Source organism: Chlorocebus sabaeus, chromosome X (assembly GCF_047675955.1).
Source record: "Chlorocebus sabaeus isolate Y175 chromosome X, mChlSab1.0.hap1, whole genome shotgun sequence".
In the NCBI taxonomy this organism is placed as follows: Eukaryota; Metazoa; Chordata; class Mammalia; order Primates; family Cercopithecidae; genus Chlorocebus; species Chlorocebus sabaeus.
In genome coordinates, this window is record NC_132933.1 from 45999232 (window position 1) to 46006563 (window position 7332).

The window sequence follows — 7332 nt, forward strand, 5'->3', positions numbered from 1 at the left end:
GCCCCCATAGGCCTAGCAGTTCCTTTAAGATTATTATTTGATTTTCACAATTCCCAGGGCCTAAAAAGAGTGCATAATGTCAAGACCTTTCAGTGTGCTGTATTCAGGAGACACATCTCACTCGCAAAGACACACATAGGCTCAAAATAAAGGGATGGAGGAATATTTACCAAGCAAAAGGAAAGCAAAACAAACAAACAAACAAGCAAACAAAAAAGCAGGGGTTTCAAACCTAGTCTCTGAGAAAACAGACTTTAAACCAACAAAGATAAAAATAGAGGAAGATGGATATTACATAATGGTAAAGGGATCAATGCAACAAGAAGAGCTAATTATTGTAAATATATATGAACCCAATACAGGAGCACCCAGATTCATAAAGCAAGTTCTTAGAGACCTAAAAAGAGACTTAGACTCACACACAATAATAGTGGGAAACTTTAACACCCCACTGCCAATATTAGACAGATCAATGAGACAGAAAATTAACAAGGATATTCAGGACTTGAACTCAGCTCTGGACCAAGCAGACCAAATAGACACCTACAGAACTCTCCACCCCAAATCAACAGAATATACATTCTTCTCTGCACCGCATCACACTTAGTCTAAAATTGACTACATAATTGGAAGTAAAACACTCCTCAGCAAATGCAAAAGAACGGAAATCATAACAAACAGACTCTCAGATGACAGTGCAATCAAACTAGAACTCAGGATTAAGAAACTCACTCAAAATTGCACAACTACATGGAAACTGAACAACCTGCTCCTGAATGACTACTGGATAAATAACAAAGTTAAAGCAGAAATAAATACGTTTTTTGAAACCAATGAGAACAAAGACACAATGTACCAGAACCTCTGGACACAACTAAAGCAGTGTGTAGAGGGAAATTTATAGCACTAAATGCCCACAGGAGAAAGCAGGAAAGATCTAAAATAGACACCCTAACATCATAATTAAAAGAACTAGAAAAGCAAGAGCAAACAAATTTAAAAGCTAGCAGAAGACAAGAAATAACTAAGATCAGAGCAGAATTGAAGGAGATAGAGACACAAAAAACCTTTCAAAAAATCAATGAATCCAGGAGCTGGTTCTTTGAAAAGATTAACAAAATGGATAGACTGCTAGCCAGACTAATAAAGAATAAAAGAGAGAAGAATCAAATAGACACAATAAAAAATGATAAACGGGATATCACCACTGATCCCACAGAAATACAAACTACCATCAGAGAATACTATAAACACCTCTACACAAATAAACTAGAAAATCTAAAAGCAACTGACAAATTCCTGGACATAGACACCCTCCCAAGACTAAACTAGGAAGACGTCAAGTCCCTGAAAAGACCAATAACAAGTTCTGAAATTGAGGCAGTAATTAATAGCCTACCCACCAAAAAAAGTCCAGGACCAGATGGATTCACAGCCAAATTCTACCAGAGGTACAAAGAGAGCTGGTACCATTACTTCTGAAACTATTCCAAACAATAGGAAAAGAGGAATCCTCCCTAACTCATTTTATGAGGCCAGCATCATCCTGATACCAAAACCTGGCAGAGACACAACAGAAAAAGAAAAAAAGAAAATTTCAGATCAACATCCCTGATGAACTTCAATGCAAAAATCCTCAATAAAATACTGGCAAACCAAATCCAGCAGCATATCAAAAAGCTTATCCACCACGATCAACTCAGCTTCATCCTTGGAATGCAAGGCTGGTTCAACACACACAAATCAATGAACGTAATTCATCACATAAGCAGAACCAATGACAAAAACTACATGATTATCTCAACTGATGCAGAAAAGGCCTTCAATAGAATTCAGCACTCCTTCATGCTAAAAACTCTCAATAAACTAGGTATCGATGGAACGTATCACAAAATAATAAGAGTTATTTATGACAAACCCACAGCCAGTATCATACTGAATGGGCAAAAGCTGGAAGCATTCCCTTTGAAAACCAGCACAAGACAAGGATGCCCTCTCTCACCACTCCTATTCAACGTAGTATTGGAAGTTCTGGCCAGGACAATGACGCAAGAGAAAGAAATAAAGGTATTCAAATAGGAAGAGAGGAAGTCAAATTGTCCCTGTTTGCAGATGACATGATTGTGTATTTAGAAAACCCCATTGTCTCAGCCCAAAATCTCCTTATGCTGATAAGCAAATTCAGCAAAGTCCCAGGATATGAAATCAATATGCAAAAATCACAGGCATTCCTATAAACCAATAATAGACAAACAGACAGCCAAATCATGGGTGAACTCCCATTCACAATTGCTACAAAGAAAATAAAATACCTAGGAATCCAGCTTACAAGGGATGCGAAGGACCTCTTCAAGGAGAACTACAAACCACTGCTCAAGGACATGTGAGAGGACACAAACAAAGGAAAAACATTCTATGCTCATGGATAGGAAGAATCAATATCATGAAAATGGCCATACTGCCCAAAGTAATTTATAGATTCAATGGTATCCCCAATAAGCTACCATTGACTTTCTTCACAGAATTAGAAAAAACTACTTTACATTTTATATGGAACCAAAAAAGAGCCTGTATAGCCAAGACCATCCTAAACACAAAGAACAAAGCTGGAGGCATCAGGCTACCTGACTTCAAACTGTACTCTAAGGTTACAGTAACCAAAACAGCATGGTGCTGGTACCAAAACAGATATACAGACTGATGGAACAGAACAGAGTCCTCAGAAATAATGCCACACATCTATAACCATCTGATCTATGACAAACCTGACAAAAACAAGCAATAGGGAAAGGATTCCCTATTTAATAAATGGTGTTGGGAAAACTGGCTAGCCATATGCAGAAAACTGAAACTGGACCCCTTAACTTAAGATGATTAAAGACGTAAACGTAAGACCTAAAACCAGAAAAACCCTAGAAGAAAACCTAGGCAATACCATTCAGGACATAGGCATGGACAAAGACTTCAAGACTAAAACACCAAAAGCAATGGCAACAAAAGCCAAAATTGACAAATGGGATCTAATTAAACTAAATAGCTTCTGCATAGCAAAAGAAGCTGTCATCAGAGTGAACAGGCAACCTACAGAACGGAAGAAAAATTTTACAATCTATTCATCTGACAATGGCTAATATCCAGAACCTACAAAGAACGTAAACAAATTTAAAAGAAAAAAACAACCCCATCAAAAAGTGGGCAAAAAATGTGAACAGACACTTCTCAACAGAAGACATTTATGTGGCCAATAAATATATGAAAAAAAGCTCATCATCACTGGTCATTAGAGAAATGAAAATCAAAACCACAATGAAATACCATCTCACACCAGTTAGAATGGTGATCATTAAAAAGTCAGGAAACAACAGATGCTGGAGAGGATGTGGAGAAATAGGAATGCTTTTACACTGTTGGTGGGAGGGTAAATTAGTTCAACTGTTGTGTAAGACAGTGTGGTGATTCCTCAAGGATCTAGAACCAGAAATACCATTTGACCCAGCAATCCCATTACTGAGTGTATACCCAAAGGATTATAAATCATTTTACTATAAAGACACATGCCCACATATGTTTATTGCAGCACTGTTCACAAAAGCAAAGACTTGGAACGACCCCAAATGCCCATCAATGGATAAAGAAAATGTGGCACACATACACCATGGAGTACTATGCAGCCGTAAAAAGAGATGAGTTCATGTCCTTTGCAGGGACATGAACGAAGCTAGAAACCATTATTCTCAGCAAACAAACACAGCAACAGAAAAGCAAACACCACATGTTCTCACTCATAAGTGGGAGTTGAACAATGAGAACACATGGACACAGGGAGGGGAACATCACACACTGGGGCCTGTCAGGGGGTAGAGGAGGGATAGCATTAGGAGATATACCTAATGTTGGTGACGCGTTGATGGGTGCAGCAAACCACTGTGGTACGTGTATGCCGATGTAACAAATCTGAACATTCTGTATATGTATCCTAGAACTTAAAGTATAATTTTAAAAAAAAGAGTGCATAACAAGAACAGCCAGTTGCGGCAGCTCACACCTGTAATCCTATTACACCACTGCACTCCAGCCTGGGCAACAAAATGAGACTTTATCTCAAAAAAAAAAGGAAGAAAGAAAGAAAAGAAAGAAACAAACTCGTGGTGCAAAATAATAATGAGTATTCTTGAAGAAATATGGACACATGACTGTAAATACATACACGCCTATAAATACATATACACATTTTGCATACACCAGTTGTCAAAAACATACCACGGCAATTTCTAAGCAATATCCTACAAACAACAGCAATATATCTTATACTTAAAACAATAAAGTCCTTGAAAAATTCTCAGTCTTGCAAAGTCCTGTATTTTTTATGAACCAATGAAAATGTAATCCCAGATCCAAACATTTACAGATCACTCAAATTGCTCGCTTCCTCTACAAAAAGGCAGGAGACAGGATGAACTCTGTTAATAGGATTACACCTGAATATGTGTGGGAGGGCCCAGGGTCACAATCAAACCATTCAGTTTTATTCAGGGGACAGCATCGTGTGTGTGTGTGTGTGTGTGTGTGTGTTTGGGGGGGGAATAATTTAGATTGAGTTCTGGGCTGAGACGGTCTTAGAATCTTTTCAGCTTCCATCCACTGTCCAAACCAGATACTTTTCTTCCTCCAGCACTCCTCCAACACCTTCTCTGGGCCAGGTCGAAAATCCCTTGTGGGGACTGGTCATTTTTGGGACGTGGGAATGGTGACTGTGGAGCTTAGAGTCTGGTGGAAAGTTGGGCCATCTGGGATACCCAGCAGGACCTCCTCGCTGAATGCCCCAAATACGTGACCGGAAAAAAGGTCATAAGCATCAAAGAGCTCAGAGAAGGGAAGAATGGTGGAGTCAAATCTGTCAGTTTAAACAAACCAAACCATTGATTTGAAGGAACATCCAATTGTTCAGGCCTCAGCTTATTTGATCCTTATGGAGGAGTCTAGTTGTAACTCAGTGTTTCTCAACATTTAATGTGCTTGTTAAAAAAATTTCCCAGACCTCATTCCCATAGATGTTTAGTCAGTTAAGTTGAGATAAGTTTCATGAATCCACATTTATAACAAGCCTATTGTCACCTATGCTGATACTACTGGTTCTTCAAAAACTACACTTTGGACATCACAGCTTTTGTTTTAGCTCAGAACTGCTCAAGCTTCAATGTGCATATGAATCATCTGGAAATCTTGTTAAAACTTAGATTCTGATTCAAAAGGTCTGAAGTGGGGCCTGAGATTCTGCATTTTTAACTAGCTCCCAGGAGATGGTGGTGCTGCTTGCTGGTTTATAGACCACACTTTGACTACCAAGGGTTTAGCATATGTTCCCTCTGATGGTTAATTTTATTATATATGTCAACCTGACAGGGCCCCAGGATATGGAGACATTTGGTCAAATCCTATTCTCAGTGTGTTTGTGAGGGTATGTCTCCATGAGATTAGCATTTGAATTGGCAGATTAAGTAAAGCAGATTGCCCTCCCTATTGTGGGTGGGCCTCATGCAATTGATTGAAGACCTGAACACAACAAAAAGGCTAACCCTACCACAAGTAGGAGGGAACCCTTTCCTGCCTGACTGCTTGAACTGAGACATTGGTCTTCTCTTGTACTTGGACTCCGTCTGAAACACTGACTCTTCTTGGGTCTCAAGCTGGCCATCTTTCAGGCGAACTACATCGTTAGCTCTCCTGGGTCTTCAGCTTGCCAATGCAGAGCTTGAGACTTCTTAGCTTCTGTAATTATGGGAGCCAATCCCTTATAATAAATTTCTTTCTATATTTCTTTTTTTTTTTTTTTTTTTTTTTGAGACGGAGCCTCGCTCTGTCACCCAGGCTGCAGTGCAGTAGCGTGATCTCGGCTCACTGCAAGCTCCGCCTCCCGGGTTCACGCCATTCTCCTGCCTCAGCCTCCCCAGTAGCTGGCACTACAGGCGCCCACCACCTCGCCTGGCTAATTTTTTGTATTTTTAGTAGAGACAGGGTTTCACCGTGTTAGTCAGGATGGTCTCGATCTCCTGACCTCGTGATCTACCCACCTCGGCCTCCCAAAGTGCTGGGATTACAGGTGTGAGCCACACTGCCCGGCCTTCTTTCTGTATTTCTATCTATACCTTTGTCCATATCTATATCTATTTATTATCTATGATCCTTATTTATATCCTACTTGTTCTGTTTCTCTGGAAAAGGCTGATTAATACATCCCCAGATCTAATTTGAAAATCTAGTCCCCATATGATTGGGTACTGTGTTTCTATGTTGGAGGGTATCAGTCTAAACTGGAATTCTGGAGGCCTAAAATGTCATACTCTTTGGCATTAGAAGCAGTGACCAAAATCTGCTATGGGTTCATGGGTTCCCTGAACCATTTAAACAGTAACAATTCATGTTTAGTGAATCTCACAATGTGCCAGGAGTTATGCTAAATATTTACATGAATTATCTTATCACAAACTCCCAACAGGTAGTACTGTTACTATCCCCATTTTATAAATGGTGGAATGAAGACTCAGAGAGTTTGAGTAAGTTAAGTAAGTGAGACACAACCTTACTCTCTTTGATTTCCAAAAAGAAATCTTGGTCAATGATTCAAGAGAATTTTGAACCCAATCTGTCTCATAGCAAGCCCAAGCTTCTAACCATTATATTACACTGTCCTTCCTGCCGACCAGTTATGGTATTGCCTAATTCACATGAGGGGTTCAAGGTAGATTTTGGAGACATGTCTTTCTGCTAGTTTCCCAGAAGATACACTGAAAATACTTACTGTGCTTTTCCTCTTTGTTATGGGATGTTTACATTCTAAAATTTGGTGACAGCTCTCAGCTCTGCATGGCTCATTTTTGAGTCATGGCTATATGTTGGGTTTCCTGGTATAGGCAGATTACATTTAGTACTTTATTCAAGCCCCCATCAGTCCAGAGCTCTAGGCTGGCTATTTCTCACAGGTTAACAGCATTTATGCATCATCTGTGCATATCTCAATATTGCAATCATCAGTAGACATTAGTTTCCAGAAGGTAGGCTCTAGCACTTTGAATGCAAGGGGCATGCAGATTTCAGTACTAGGCGATGTTTCCTATCTGTAGGTGGCAGCAAACAAAGTGATGGACCAGATGAAACAAATGGTTGCAGGAGTGGCCCAAGTCCAGATCCAATAAGAGCTTTCTTTGAAGCTCCCATTTCTGAAAAAATCCATCATTCCCAGAGGAGAGGAGTATGGCTGTTTCAAAAGCCAAAAACAAACTCTCTCTGAACAGATTAATCCTTCTGCCACAGAGGTAAAGCTCAAAACCAAAA